This window comes from Rhinopithecus roxellana, chromosome 12 (assembly GCF_007565055.1).
Source record: "Rhinopithecus roxellana isolate Shanxi Qingling chromosome 12, ASM756505v1, whole genome shotgun sequence".
Classification (NCBI taxonomy): domain Eukaryota; kingdom Metazoa; phylum Chordata; class Mammalia; order Primates; family Cercopithecidae; genus Rhinopithecus; species Rhinopithecus roxellana.
Genome location: NC_044560.1, coordinates 130,704,948 through 130,719,699, shown reverse-complemented (window position 1 = coordinate 130,719,699; position 14,752 = coordinate 130,704,948). Strand labels below are relative to the sequence as shown.

Genomic DNA, 14,752 nt, shown 5'->3' with positions numbered 1-14,752 from the left:
TGAAAGATCAGAGCAGGAATAAATGAAACAGAAATTCTAATATAATAAAGAAGATCAATAAAAAGAGTTGTTTTTCTGAAAAGATAAAATTGACAAACCCTTGGACAGACAAATTAAGAAGTGAAGTCAGAAGACTCAAATAAATAAAATCGGAAATGAAAAAGAAGACAGAATAACTGAGGCTTCAGAAATATAAAGAATCATTAACTACAATTAGAAACAGCTATGCACCAACAAATAAAAAAACCTGGAGAAAATTAATAAATATCTGAACACATACATCCTGCTAAATATGAACCATGAAGAAATAGGAAAACTTATAAACCAATAATGAGTAATGACATCAAAGTCATCAAAACAAGGCTGTCATCAAAGAAAAGCCCAGGACCTGATGGATTCACTGTTGAATTCTACCAGTCAATGAAAGAAGAGCTAATAACAACTCTACTCAAACTCTTCAAAAATTGGAAAAAGATGGCAAAATTTCAAACGTATTTTATGAGGCTGCTATTACCCTGATACCAGGCTCTAGCTCCCAGATGTCATTTCTAGGCACATACTTGGCCAGAAGGGATTCTGATGTCTTGAAAGAAAGGGCACAGAACAGTGAGCATTTGACACCTGCTAACTGAAGAGACCCTGGGCCCTGAATAACCATCTGCAATAGCCCTGTAGTACATCGAGGGCTTTTATGTGGACCTCTGAAACTTGCTAACTTCAGGTGAGACTCAGCACATTACCAGCTGTGGTTTTTAAAGGGCAAAAATGCTGCTGTATGAGAAAAGCAGAGGAAAAAGTAAATGGGACTTTGTCTTGCATCTTAGGTGGCAGCACATACACAGTGGTGTGGAACACTAATAGGGCTTGTGGGCTCTCTGATTCTAAGACTTGACTGGTCAGCAACTGAAAGAGATCAAATGAAAAAAAACTAAAAGGCAGAAATGAAGTCCGCAGGCAAACAGCCCGGGCGGTGCCCTGACAGCCCGGGCGGCGCCCTGAGCCTAGTTAAAGATCGACCCCGGACCTAACCGATTAGGTTATCTATAGACTCCAGACATTGTGAGGACAAACGTTGTGAAAGTCTCTGTCCTGCTCTAATTACCGGTGTCTGCCATACATCTTAGTCCTGGGCCCAGTACAAACACATTCCTCTATTTGTCCCAACTTCCTGAGCCCCTGATAAGGTCACAACCGTTTGTAGTTTTACTAAATGCGCAGGAACAAATAGAAAACTGTTAATTGTATAACTTAGAATATTAACCAATTACCAATTGTGATGCTGAGACCAAAAAAAATTCCTTTGTACCTCTGTAACCTTACATATCCTATATGCATCGGGCTATAAAAAGCAGGCACATGCATCATTCGGGGCCCTCTTGTATGTTGTAGAACGGAGGGACCAAGTTCGAACTTGCATTAAAGATCCTTGCCACTTGGCTTTGACTCTGGACTCTGGTGGTCTTCTTCGGGGAATAAACGGTCTGAGCATAACACAACAATTCTGGATCTGCCCTGTGCCAGAGAGGAAACTACAACCCTGAAGGGTGAGTCCCAGGCCAGACAGCATTCATGATAAGCTTACCTAAGAGACTCGGGGCCTTAAAGGAACATGGTTGGTTGTCTGGCAGTACTCCTTGTGGCCTAGGATGGTGGTGGCTATGGGCTGAGGCTCCTCTTTCTTTGGAAAGTGGAAGGAAGAGTTGGAAGGACTACGTGATGTAATTTGAGTGCTGGTGTGGGGAAAAGAAAGAGAGATCAGACTGTTACTGTGTCTATGTAGAGAGAAGTAGACATAAGAGACTCCATTTTGTTCTGTACTAAGAAAAATTCTTCTGCCTTGAGATGCTGTTAATCTGTAACCCTACCCCCAACCCAGTGCTTGCAGAGACATGTGCTGTGTTTCTCAAGGTTTAATGGATTTAGGGCTATGCAGGATGTACTTTGTTAAACAAGTGCTTGAAGGCAGTATGCTTGTTAAAAGTCATCACCATTCTCTAATCTCAAGTACCCAGGGACACAAACACTGCAGAAGGCTGCAGGGACCTCTGCCTAGGAAAGCCAGGTATTGTCCAAGGTTTCTCCACATGTGATCATCTGAGATATGGCCTCGTGGAAAAGGGAAAGACCTGACTGTCCCCCAGCCCGACACCCGTAAAGAGTCTGTGCTGAGGAGGATTAGTACAAGAGGAAGGCCTCTTTGCAGTTGAGATAAGAGGAAGGCATCTGTCTCCTGCTTGTCCCTGGGCAATGGAATGTCTTCGTGTAAAACCCAATTGTATGTTCTATTTACTGAGATAGGACAAAACCGCCTTAGGCCTGGAGGTGAGACATGCTAGTGGCAATGCTGCTCTTTAATGCACCAAGATGTTTATGTATGTGCACATCAAAGCACAGCACCTTTTTCTTTTTTTTTTTTTTTTTTTTTTTTGAAACGGAGTCTTGCTCTGTCGCCCAGGCTGGAGTGCAGTGGCCGGATCTCAGCTCACTGCAAGCTCCGCCTCCCGGGTTCACGCCATTCTCCTGTCTCAGCCTCCCGAGTAGCTGGGACTACAGGCGCCCGCCTCGTCGCCCGGCTAGTTTTTTGTATTTTTTAGTAGAGACGGGGTTTCACCGTATTAGCCAGGATGGTCTCGATCTCCTGACCTCATGATCCGCCCGTCTCGGCCTCCCAGAGTGCTGGGATTACAGGCTTGAGCCACCGCGCCCGGCCGTTTTTTGTATTTTTTATTAGAGACGGGGTTTCACCGTGTTAGCCAGGATGGTCTCGATCTCTGGACCTCGTGATCCGCCTGTCTCGGCCTCCCAAAGTGCTGGGATTATAGGCTTGAGCCACCGCGCCCGGCCAGCACCTTTTTCTTAACCTTGTTTATGACACAGAGACATTTGTTCACATGTTCTTCTGCTGACCCTCTCCCAACTATTACCATATTGTCCTGCCACATCCCCCTCTCCCAGATGGTAAAGATAACGATCAATAAATACTGAGGGAACTCAGGGACTGGTGCAGGCGTGGGTCCTCCATATGCTGAGCGTCGGTCCCCTGGGCTCGGGCTCACTTTTCTTTCTCTACACTTTGTCTCTGTGTCTCTTTCTTTTCTCAGTCTCTCATCCCATGTGATGAGAAACACCCACAGGTTGTGGAGGGGCTGGCCCCCTTCATGCTGGCTCAGTCACAGTATAGTAGAACATCAGGTAGACTTCTAAGATTATTGACTCTAGACCCTGACTCCCAGGTGGCACATTTGCACTCATCAAGAGCTTAAGGAACCTCACATCGCTTAAGGAAAAAACAATTCCCAGCTGGCTTTGCCATCTACTGATTGTAGAGCACCAGGGTTGTGAGTGAACATAGGCAGTAGTCAGAGAGAGCTTACTGCAAGCCTTGGGCAAGACTCAGTGCTGTGTATGGTGGCTTCAAATCTGAGCCAGTGCATTCATAGTGGTGGCTGCCACATTGATGCTTACATCACTCTACCCCCAGGATTGTGTGACTCAGAAAACAGACAAAGACTCTCTATGTTTGGGAGAAAGTAAGAAAAGGGAATGAGAGTGTCCACCTAGCATTTCAGAGAATTGTCCTGAATCTTCTCCAAGACTATCAAAATGGTAAGTCTGCAAGAACCACAGCATTACTTGGATTCGGGTGCTCCCTGAAGCAGATACAGCTTGGATTGCAACTGTTAGGCAGGGATCTAGACTTGACATGACGGCGCCACTTGGCGTAGCAGGCCCTTTGTTCGAGCAGGCCCTTTGTTTGAGACTTTCCTTCCTCTTTGAACACACCTTCAGACTTACATACGTCAGAGATTCCGGCTGGGCAACCACACTCCCCCATGACCTGCAGCTCACCTGCATTCCACAAGTTCGTAAACAGCAGTTTCAGTTAACAGTTTCCAAAGACCCCTTCCTCATGACCCTTACTCAAGTCCTGCCCTAGTAGTTTCAAGACCCCCCAGGCCCTGTTTGCACAACCAGCTTCCCTACCTCTCAGGCTATAAGAAGCCCCTACCCTCATCCCTCAGCACGACTTCCTCAGCCCATGCCTTTGGACCGAGGAACCTCACCCACAAGCCCTAATAAAAGCTATTCTCACTGCCATTTGCCTTGTGTCTTCATTCCCGGTTTGCTGCAGCCTCAGTTTACCTTTACATTTGGTGCCAAAACCCGGGAGGAGACTCCTCCCTGGACTCCTGCTAGGTCGGGCAGGCTCTCCTCTCCCTGAGCCAGGATCCCCTCCTCAAGCCTGGAGCTGTCTCACCAAATTTAAGACTCAATTCGATCACTGCTGGGTAAATTTTCCCCCCGTCCTGAAGGCTCCCTCTGGGAGTCCCGGTCTGAAATGTGCGGCCGCGTCAGGGGCTCTCTCTGGTCAACTATGACCTCGGCACTGGGGACTAGGAGATGTCCAACCTCCCCGGGAACCACTGTACCCCACACTCCATGTGGCACTGTGAGGATGCTCCCATTGCCTCCGAACTGCCCGCCTTGAGACCATGAGAACTACCCAGTCCAAACCAAACTGAAAATCCCCTCTGGGGTGCCTCTTGGCGAATCTCCAGACTTTAAGTCTCAGCCAAGACATAAAATGAAAGCGGCTCATTTTCTTCTGCACAATAGCATGGCCGCAATATAAATTGGATAATTAGTCTCAGTGGCCTGCAGAAGGCACTCTAGACTTTAACATTCTCATGGATCTGACCAACTTCTGCAAGAGACTAGGTAAATGGCATGAGATACCCTATGTTCAAGCCTTTTGGGACTTGCGTTCTCACCCAGATCTCTGCGCCCAATGCTCGTTAGCTCAGGTCCTACTCGCAGTCTCTTCCCTCGAGCAAGGAAAGGGATGATTCCTCCTCTTTTTCTGATCCTCCTGACACCCTATCCCAGCCACCCCTCTGGTCTCCCACCCAACCGCCTCCTTACCCTGACCCACCATTATCCCCGTCCTCGACAACGCCTCCCCTCCCTTCCACCCCTCCTGTGCCCTTACCAAACCCAACAGATTCTGTCTCCCCTAACTCCACCTCCTCCCCCTCCTTGCCTGTCTCAGTCCATACTCGGTCCAGGACCAACCTCCTGTGTCCCTTATGAGAGGTAGCAGCCGCCGAAGGAGTAGTCCGGGTCCATGTGCCATTTTCATTGGCAGACTTGTCTAAGGTTGAGGAGCATGCAGGCTCCTTTTTGGCCAATCCTACTCGTTATATCAAAGAGTTCAGGTATCTATGCCAGGCATATGAACTCACCTGGCATGACCTCCATGTCGTTATGACCTCAACCCTGTCTCCTGAGGAGCAGGAACGCATCCTAGCGGCAGCCAGGCAGCACGCTAACCAGGTTCATTTAACTGACCCTGCCGTGCCAGTCGGCACCAAGGCAGTGCCCTTGGCTGAGCCCGACTGGGACTACCAGGTAGGGCAGGCAGGCTGCCACTGCCGAGACATGATGGTTCAGTGCCTTCTTGCCAGCATGCAGGCAGCCTCTAACAAATCAGTCAACTTTAACAAACTAAAAGAGGTAGTCCAAGGTGCAGATGAAAATCTGGCCATTTTTCTTAACTGGCTGACTGAGGCACTTATTCAGTACACCCACCTTGACCCTGCCTTTCCCGCAGCGGGGACTGTCTTGGCCTCATATTTCATTTCTCAGTCAGTCCCCGATATCCAAAAAAAGTTAAAAAGGCAGAGGACGGCCCTCAAACTCCCATCCAGGATTTAGTCAAACTGGCCTTCAAGGTCTACAACTCCAGGGAGGAAGCAGCTGAGGCCCAATGACAGGCCAGGCTAAAACAGAAGGTACAACTCCAAACCCAGGCCTTGGTTGCAGCCCTGAGGCCGGCTGGCTCCAGGAGCTCCCAGAAAGGAGGTACTCCCCGAGCGCCATCTGGTGCCTGCTTCAAGTGCGGCAACGCGGGCCACTGGGCCAGGCAGTGTCCTAACCCAAAGGAGTCAACTCGCCACTGTCCAAACTGTTGGCAGATGGGCCACTGGAGGTCAGACTGCCCCAACCTAAGGATGGTCACTGCACCTCCACGTGATGACCCTCCTCCAGGTATTGGAGGCACCTTCCAGCTCCTCGACACTGACAAAGATTGAAGAGGTCCAGACTCGGGGACCCCTCTCACTCTCACCGAGCCCAGGGTCATGCTCCAGGTAGCAGGTAAGTCCATATTCTTCCTTATGGACAGGGGGTTACCTACTCTGTTTTGCCTTCCTTCAGTGGCCCCAGGCACCCCTCCACTGTCACAGCCATGGGAATTGACGGTACTCCCTCCACCTACCACCAGACTCCTCCTCTGTCTTGCCGCCTGGATGGCTCCCTATTCTCGCACTCATTTCTTATCATTCCTTTGTGCCCAGTCCCCTTGTTAGGACGAGACCTCCTCTCCAAGCTAGGGGCCTCAGTTCACTTCTGACCCAACCCCTCCCCACACCTCGTGTTCCTCTTCCCCCTCCACTCACCTGACAAACCCCACCAGGCTGACCCCCTACTCCCATTTCCAGTCCCCATTAACCCTAAAGTGTGGGACATCTCCACCCCAATCATTGCCCAGCACCATACTCCAGTCCGCATCCAGGTAAAAGACCCTTCCAAATTTCCCTCTAGACCCCAGTTCCCTATCTCCCTTGAACATTGACAGGGATTAAAACCTATCATTACACACCTGCTCCAACAGCACATTCTAGTTCCCGCCAACTCACCATGCAATACTCCTATCCTGCCTGTACGGAAAAGCTCTGGGGCCTATCACCTCATGCAGGACCTACACCTCATCAATGAGGCAGTAGTCCCTACCTTTCCAGTTGTTCCTAATCCATATACACTCCTCTCGCGTGTTCCCTCTCACACCACTCATTTCACTGCCCTTGACCTGAAAGATGCCTTCGTTACCATCCCTCTACACCCAGACTGCCACTTTCTGTTTGCCTTCACATGGGAAGACCCAGACACTCATGTTTCTTCCCAGCTGACCTGGACTGTCTTGCCTCAAGGGTTCCAAGATAGCCACCATTTTTTCGGACAGGCACCGGCAGGAGACATCCTCCTCTGTCCCCTAACCCATAGCACCCTTCTACAATACGTAGATGATCTATTACTATGTAGTCCTTCCTGGGAGTGCTCCCTTGCAGATACTGCTACACTTTTAAATTTCCTAGGTGACCGAGGTTATTGGGTTACCCTGGCTAAGGCTCAACTTTGCAGCCCTTCTGTCACCTACCTAGGCATACTACTCACACTCACTACAAAAAGGCTTATGGCAGATAGAATAAGCCTCATTAAAACTCTCCAGTCTCCTCAGGATGCGGAAGAGATTTTGTCCTTCCTAGGACTGGTAGGGTATTTCAGGCATTGGATTCCCAACTTCAGGGTCCTAGCCAAGCCCCTCTACCAGACTGCCAAGAAGACACCCACCGGACCGCTATCCAACCCCTCCTTGGTTGCCAACTCTTTCAAGAAGCTTCAGGACTGTCTCCTTTTTGCCCCTGCTCTCTCTCTCCCCAACCCCCTTCAGCCCTTTCATCTATTCACCGAGGAGTGCCAGAAGGTAGCCACTGGCCTCCTAGCCCAGCTGGTTGGATCCACATACCAGGCTGTGGCCTATCTCTCCAAGCAGTTAGATCCCACAAGCAGTTAGATCCAGGGCTGGCAACCTTGTCTGTGAGCCCTGGCGGCTGCCACATAACTTACCCAAGAGGCCCTCAAGCTTACCCTAGGACATCCTCTCACAGTCTACTCTTCTCACCGACTGTCAGATCTCATCACACACAAGTGTCTCAGCCATCTCACCCCGTCCTAGCTTCAACAGTTCCACCTGCTATTCATTGAAAACCCTCACATCACTCTCACCACCTCACCCCCTCTAAATCCTGCTACCCTCTTGCCCACTCCAGGATATGATTCCGCCCCCACACATTCCTGCCCAGAAGGCCTCACCACCTTGCCGTCTGCCTGCCGTGGTCTTTCTAAACAGCCATTAGAACACCCAGACCATACCCTGTTCATAGATGGGAGCTCTGTCTTAACCCCCAATGGCCGCAGGCAGGCAGCTTATGCTGTCGTAACAGCAACCCAAATGGTTGAAACCAGGCCCTTGCCTCTAGGCACCACCTCCCAGAAGGCTGAACTCACTGCCCTTACTCGTGTCTTACTTCTCTCCAAAGGGCAGAGGGTTAATATCTATACAGACTCCAAATATGCTTACCTTATTGCACATACTCACTCCACTCTCTGGCAAGAGCGCAGGTTTCTTACCACCAAAGGGATGCCAGTAGTCAATGGACCACATATAAAGAGGTTGCTTGATGCTCTCCAGGCCCCCAAAGAGGTAGCCATCACCCACTGCAAAAGCCACCAGCATTCTAAGGACCCTGTGTTGCAAGGTAACAGCCTAGCTGACTCCACTGCATGGGCTATTGCCCTCACTTCCTCCTCTCCCGGAGCACCTTTACTCTTTCTTTCCCCCCACATATTCCCCTGACTACTCTTCCCAGGAACTTCAAACCCTGATGGCCCACCCCAGTGTTACCTGAAACAAGGATGGGTAGGTGTTCATTGACAGCTGAATAGCGCTCCCTCAGACTCAGGCAGTATATATACTGACCGACATACACTGCTCTCTCCACATAGGACCCAAGGCTATGTATAACTTCCTAGAACCCATCTTTCACCTTCCCTCACTGCAGGCCCAAATTAAGAAAGTACATCAGCAATGTGCCACTTGTTTGGCCACTAACCCCCAAGGTAGGCTCAGACACCCAGGACCTACTCATCAGCTAAGAGGCCACCAGCCAGGAGAAGATTGGCAACCTGATTTTACCCACATGCCCCGACATAAAAAATTTCTCTACCTGCTGACCTTAGTTGACATCTTCTCAGGATGGATTTGAGGCTTTCCCCACCACTCGAGAGACTGCAGAAGTCGCGACAACTATTCTCCTAGAGCACATCGTCCCCAGGATCGGTCTCCCCTGAACCATCCAATCAGACAATGGTCCGGCTTTCATTTCCAAATTCACCCAGCAGGTGGCAGCCACACTCCAGATTACCTGGAAGCTCCACATTCCCCACCATCTGCAGTCGTCTGGTAAGGTAGAACGCGCAAACGGCCTCCTTAAACTGCATCTAACCAAGCTCACTCTAGAAACCTGCCTCTCGTGGATAACTCTCCTTCCCTTGGCTCTTACTCCTCTCAGGGCAGCTCCTTGGGCCCCCACAGGGCTCAGCCCTTTTGAGCTACTGTACGGACCCCCGTTCCTCTTCCAAGAGCTGCCAGCCCTCTCCCCTCCCTTAGGCTCCTACCTCCCTTACTTAACCCTCCTAGGAGAGCTTCTAAGAAAACATACGGACGGGTGTCTCCCCACACCCACTTCCCCAAACCCTAAAAATCCCGCCATTGTAGCACCAGGAGACCTGGTACTGGTCAAGCAGCTGCAGCCCCGAGCCTTATCTCCCTGGTTGGAAGGACCATATACCATGATCCTTACCATGCCCACTGCTGCCAAGCTCCTCGGCCTTCCCTCCTGGTATCATCTGTCCCAGCTGAAAAAAGCACCCACCCAGCATGATTCCAGGTAGACAGCTCAGGCTGTTGCCCCTACTAAATTACGACTTACGCGTGCCGGTAACGACCCTCTGCCTAACCTTCCTCAGCTATCCAGTACTCCTGAGCCTAGGTAAGACTCCTACCCAAACTCCCCCCGTCAACCCATTCCACTGGAGATTCTATCTGTCAGAGGCCTGGACCCAAAACAATCACATAAGTTCCCACATCTTAGCCACAGTTAACTGCTGGTCCCCAGGGTGCCAGAGTCAGGTTACCTTTAACTTCTCCGCCTTTAACAGTTGCCCCTACTGGTGGAACCTGGTCATATGCTTTCTCTATGATCAGGTAGAATACAACTGTCTCAATTACTGGGTAGAAACTAACGGTGGGTGTCCATATCATTATTGTAACATGCATTTTACTTACCTTGACATGTCATACACCAAGTGGCAGCAACCGGCATCAACAGTTCAGTTAGTCAGATCATATGGACGAGGAGAAGTGCCTACATTCTTCCTTACCATTCCTGACCCGTGGGACCCTCAGTGGGCATCAGGTATAGAGGCTCGCCTTTACCGGCACGGCTACGAATCTTATCCCGTAGCCTGACTCAAGATTTATAGAGCCTACATCAGGGTCACAAGCAGCCTCATCAGCCTGGCCTACAACATCAAACAAGAAAAAGTCATCTCAGCTCTAGCCAACCCAGACAACACAGCCAACTCAGACAACAAGCCTCAGGGCAGTGGTAACCCTTTTTCTTGTCTAACCCTAGTCAGAGAAGGGGCCCAGGTAGTACATATGGTCAGAGTGCACAATATCTCCCATTGTTTCTTGTGTGCAGCATTAAATAAGCCCCCACTGGTTGTGGTACCTTTACCTAGCCCTTTTAACTCCTCTAACATAACCCCCTCCTTTCCCCTTCCCAGCCGAACCCTGGGGGAAGTTCCTTTGTTCCAAGACCCACTTAGACAGCAACTCCCCTTTTGCTACTCCACCCCTACTGCTTCCTGGTGCAATTGGACAGGATCGGCGCCTCCAAATCTCACTGCCCCCCCAGGTGGGTATTTTTGGTGCAACTCCACCCTGTCAAAAACTCTCAAGGCTTCCAACACTACCCTATGCTTTCCCATCTCCCTAGTTCCCAGCCTCACTCTGTACAGTGAAGCTGAGCTATCCTCTCTTCTGCCCATTACCCGCCACCTCCAGGCAAGAGCAGTATTCCTTCTGCTAATGATTGGAGTCTCTTTAGCCGCATCCCTCGTGGCCTCTGGCCTTGGAACTGGAGCCTTAACGCATTCTGTCTGATCCTCTCAAGACCTTTCAGCCCGATTACAAGTAGCAATCAAAGCTTTGGCAGAATCCCTGGCTTCCCTCCAATGACAGATCACCTCAGTGGCCCAGGTGGCAGCCCAGAATCGCAGAGTACTCGACCTCCTTACGGCTGACAAAGGCGGGACCTGTATGTTCCTCAATGAAGAATGCTGCTACTACATCAATGAGTCAGGACTAGCAGAAACCAACCTCCTCACTCTAGAAAAGTCCAAGAAGGACTCCACAAAAAAACCTCAGGATTAGAGTCCCCACTCAGGTGGTGGCTGTTGTCCATGGCTGGCTGGTCCTACCCTTCCTAAGCCCCTTACTAATCATTGGCTTCTTACTGCTCATAGCTCCCTGTATCCTCCACTTCATCCAGAACCGCATAAAAGAAGTCTCCTGGATCACTTTCAATCAGAAGCTGCTCCACCCCTATACCTGAGTTCCAACCTCCGAAAAACCCCACGACGACCCGTAACAGCAGGAAGCAGCCAGACGAAGACATCGCCCCTTTTTTCTTATTAGAAAGAGGTCGGAATGTTAGGCAAGGATCTAGACCCGACATGGCGGTGCCACTCGGCATAGCAGGCCCTTTGTTTGAGACTTCCCTTCCTCTTTGAACACACCTTCAGACTTACATACGTCAGAGGTTCTGGCTGGGCAACCACAATCTCCCATGACCTGCAGCTCACCTGCATTCCACAAGTTCGTAAACAGCAGTTTCAGTTAACAGTTTCCAAAGACCCCCTACCTCCTGGCCCTTACTCAACTCCTGCCCTAGTAGTTTCAAGACCCCCCAGGCCCTGTTTGCACAACCAGCTTCCCTACCTCTCAGGCTATAAGAAGCCCCTACCCTCCTCCCTCAGTGCGACTTCCTCGGCCTACACCTTTGGACCAAGGAACCTCACCTGCAAGCCCTAATAAAAGCTATTCTCACTGCCATTTGCCTTGTGTCTTTGTTCCCGGTTCGACTCCAGCCTCAGTTTACCTTTACAGCAACACCCAAGTCATTTCAAATATGTGAAAGATCATTCCAAGAAAGATGGCTGCACATAAGCCTAGACAGGGAAGACTACAATAATACATAACCCTCCAATGCCTGGAACTGGGGAACATCGACTAGCATCAACTCCATCCAGGAAAACAGGAACTCACCAAATGAACTAAATAAGGGACTGGGGGGTCAATCCTGAAAAAACAGAGGTATGTGACCTTTCAGACAGAGAATTCAAAAGAACCATTTTGAGGAAACTCAGAGAAATTCAGGAGAATGCAGAGAAGGAATTCAGAATTCTATCAGATAAATTTAACAAACAGACTGAAATCATTAAACAGAATCAAGTGGAAATCTTGGAGATAAAAATGCAATAGGCCTAGTAAAGAATGCAACAGGGTCCTTCAAAGGCAGAATGGATCAACCTGAATCAAAAACAGGCTAATTGAAAAACACAGTAAAGGGAGACAGAAGAAAAAAGAACAAGCAACAGTGAAGCAAGCCCATAGAGTCCAGAAAATAGCCTCAAAAGGGTCAACCTAAAATGTATTCATCTTAATGAAGAGCTAGAGACAGCAATGGAGGCAGAACGTTTATTTAAGAAGATAATAACAGAGAACCCCCCAAGACAAGAGAAAGATATCAATAACCAAGTACAAGAAGGTTATAGAACACCAAGCAGATTTAACCCAAAAAAGATGACCTCAAAGCATTTAATAATCAAACTCCCAAAAGTCAAGGATAGGAAAAGGATACCAAAAGCAACAAAAGAAAAGACGCAAATAATACACAGTGGAGTTTCAGTACATCTGGCAGCAGACTTTTTGGTGGAAACTTACAGGACAGGAGAGAGAGTCCTGACATATTGAAAGTGCTCAGGGAAAATAACTTTTACCCTACAATAGAATATCTGGCAAAAATCATCCTTCTGATATAAAGGAGAAATAAATACTTTTACAGACAAAACAAAAACTGAGGGAATTCATCAATGCCAGATGTGTCCTATAAGAAATGCTAAAGGGAATGCTTTAATCAGAAAAATAAAAACATCAGTGAGCAATAAATAATCATTTGAAGGTACAAACTTCACTGGAAATCATAAGTACACAGAAAAATGCATAATAGTATAACCCTTTAACTGTAGTGTGTGAACTACAGACTAAATGATAAACTAAAAAGACTAAATGATGAACCAAGAAAAAAAAATACCAACTGCCGCAACTCTTGAAGAAATACACAATACAATAAGATATAAATAGAAATAACAACAAATTAAAAAGCAGTAGGATGAAGTTAAGGAAAAGTGTTTTTACTAGTTTTCTTCCTGCTTACCTTCCTTCCTTCCTTCCTTCCTTCCTTTCTCTTTTCTTTCTTTCTTTCTTTTTTTTTTTTTTTTTAAGGCAAATCACGTAGAGTTGTTGTCAGTTTCCCCAAGGGCTTGAAAGATCTTGCCCAGTGCGGATTCGCTAAAGTGGAATCCGCCGCGACTGGGGAGGTGGATTTCAGACCAGAAATTTTCTGGAACCTAGGGCCCCACACATGCTAAAAACAGGAGTAAAGATACAGATCCGAAAGATTTTGGAGTACTTGGAGCCCGGAAGAGAAACCTGAAGAGGGCAGCGTGGAGCGCTCAGAAGATGGCAGAGACCACGGAGCTCAAACAATCCAGAAAAAGAGGCAGGGACAGGGGATGGGGGCTCCCAAGCATTCAGAGTGCACAGGGTCCCTCCAAGGTCGCTTTCACACTGCCAGGGCTTCCTCTGCAGCTACGCTTTACTCTGTCCCAATCAAAATGTGTCCCTTGAAGCTCTCAACCCCCATGGACTGGACCTGGACCTCATTTACTCTGGGGCCTCAAACCTCAAAGAGGCCATTGTCACTGTGCTTCCCATTAGAGTTCTCTCAAATTAGTAAATGCCCCTTACGGCACCAGTTTGTCCTGATTCCTCCCTGAATCTTCTCCTTCTGAGGGAGAAATTTTTCAAACAGGTCCAGGATTTACTTCCAGATTTTCACCCTCTGAAACCTCCTCCTTCCCTACACCCAGTCCGGCTCCTCATCCTCAGTCCCTCAGATCCCATAGAGGTGTCCCCTGCAATGGGTTTTCTCCAGATTGAGAGGCTCCCCTCCTCAGTGCACAGCCCAGAGACTCACCCTGTCCTGAGCAGCCAACCACCGCATAAACAGCCATGAGACCTCATTCCAGCGAACTAACACTTTATTTGCACAGTTTCAATGATTTTGTCTTCCCTGGGACAGGGAGGAGCTCAGGAGAGCACCATCATCAAAATTTCCTGGTGGTTGTTGAATCACAGCAGCCGGGTAGCTCAGGAAACTCAACTGAATTACCCTCTTCCTCCTGAAATGAAAGGAAACATGCAGGACTCGTTATCTGATAAGGTTTCCTAACACTTGTGTAAATGTCGTGCTGAATTTATGAACCGAAAATAAACCTGAATGACTTGTGCTGCTTGTCCAGGCATCTTCTTCTTTAGGAAACAAGAGATGTTGTTTTTGAAGCGCTTCAGCAGCTCAGATGCAAGGAAACCTGGGTTGTTGAGTACATAGATGAACATCTTCTTGATTAGAAATGTAAACACGGTGACTAAGGTTCTCAGTTGCTAGTTTTCAGACATATGTCATTAATTGGTCGGTACACTATGTTTCTACCTCATCCGTAAGAGAATGGACCACTTCATCCATTTGCATTTCCATGGCCACATTCATTGGAAGTGAAGTAAATGAGCCCATGATAAGTGTAATGAGAGTTCTATTGGTTTCAGGCAAAGTTATATAACGGCATTACTCCTGGAGAGCAGGCGTCCTTTTATAGAAGGTGATGTGGAGGGCAGGTGCCAAGATGGCCGATTAGAAGCAGCTGCCTTCCTGTGAATGAAAAG

At 48.5% G+C, this 14,752-nt stretch overlaps 1 long non-coding RNA gene across 2 annotated transcripts in view; it reads right to left on the bottom strand.

Moving 5' to 3' along the window:
• Positions 1–14,413, bottom strand: part of LOC115892255 — a 38,415-nt gene extending 24,002 nt beyond the window's left edge. The window contains exons 1-3 of one of the 2 annotated variants that reach the window (XR_004052146.1): positions 14,306–14,413; positions 14,007–14,211; positions 9,968–10,203 (exon numbers count right to left, since the gene is read on the bottom strand). This is a non-coding gene — a long non-coding RNA (uncharacterized LOC115892255). The remainder of the gene's footprint in view (positions 1–9,967; positions 10,204–14,006; positions 14,212–14,305) is intronic. The other variant, XR_004052145.1, reaches the window with a different exon arrangement.
• Between the last annotated feature and the right edge of the window lie 339 nt (positions 14,414–14,752).